We start from the raw sequence: 1,595 nt of genomic DNA, 5'->3' as shown, positions 1-1,595 counted from the left end.
TCAAAGGCAGGGAAAACCAACAGTATCTTGTGCAGGAATATGGATATCTCTGGTAAAACAATGAAGAAGAAGTGAATAATTATCACAAAATTCAGCATAATGGTGACGACCTCTAGAGGAGGACGGAAGAAGGTAGCATTGGAGCCTGTGAAAGCATTAGTTGTCCTTTCTCTTACCTTGGATAGCACATTCATGTATGTTAATTTTACTACTCTTCTTTACAGTTAACATATATTTTATAAATATCATTTTATATCTGTTTTATATTTAATAAAAACACATTTTTAAAACCTGTATGCATTACTGCCGTCTGTTAGCACATTTGATATTAACATCCTCATTGTGGTATCATAATCTCAAGATTTTTCTACAGGTTCAACTTGTTTGTATTGTTTGTCTGGTTTGAATTATAATGATCACTTCTTAGACTCAACTTGTCACTGCTCAGTATAGTGATCTTTTACTGTATTATCTGCCCAGAACCTATGGCAGGCAGCCTGTAAAATGGTTCCCAATGGGTCAGAGCGGGTGGCTCACACCTGTAATCCCAGCACTTTGGGAGGCTGAGGCGGGAGAATAACTTGAGCCCAGGAGTTTGAGACCAGCCTTAGCAACCTAGTGAAACCCCATCTCGACAAAAATATAAAAATTGGCCAAGCATGGTGGCATGTGTGTGTAGTCCCAGCTATTCCAGAGGCTGAGGTGGGAAGATCGCGTGAGTCTGGGGGATCCAGGCTGCAGTGAGCCATAATTGCACCACTGTAGTCCAGCCTGGGTGACAGAGCAAAACCCTGTCACAAAAAAATAATAAAATAAAATAAAATAAAATCGATAGACCATTAGCAAGATTAACCAGGAAGAGTGAAAATCCAAATAACCTAACTAAGAAACAAAACAGGAAATATTACAACTGACACCACAGAAATACAAAAGATCATTAAAGGCAACTATGAACATCTTTATGCACATAAACTAGAAAACCTAGAAGTGGATAAATTCCTGGAAAAACACAACCCTCGTAGCTTAAATCAGGAAGAATTAGATACTCTGAACAGAGCAATCAGCAAGACTGAAATGGTAATTTAAAAATTACCAACAAAATAAAGTCCAGGACCAGACGGATTCACAGCAGAATTCTACCAGACATTCCAAGAATTGGTGCCAATCCTTTTGACACTATTCCACAAGACAGAGAAAGAAGGAACCCTCCCTAATTCATTCTATGAAGGCAGCATCACCCTAATACCAAAACCAGGAAAGGACACAACTAAAAAAGAAAACTACAGATGAATATCCTTGTGAACATAGATGCTAAAATCCTTAACAAAATGCTAGTTAACCGAATCCAACAACATATCAAAAAGGTAATCCACCACGGTCAAGTGGGTTTCATTCCAGGGATGCAGGGATGGTTTAACATAGGTAAGTCAATAAATGTGATACATCACATAAACGAGAATTAAAAGCAAAAATCACACGATCATCTCAACAGATGCAGAAAAAGCATTCGACAAAATCCAGCATCCCTTTATGATTAAAACCCTCAGCAAAATTGGCATATGAGGGACATACTTTAATGTAATAAAAGCCATCTA

This window comes from Rhinopithecus bieti, unplaced genomic scaffold (assembly GCF_001698545.2).
Source record: "Rhinopithecus bieti isolate Rb0 unplaced genomic scaffold, ASM169854v2 scaffold_12155, whole genome shotgun sequence".
NCBI classification, from domain to species: Eukaryota; Metazoa; Chordata; class Mammalia; order Primates; family Cercopithecidae; genus Rhinopithecus; species Rhinopithecus bieti.
This window is presented reverse-complemented; position numbering follows the sequence as displayed.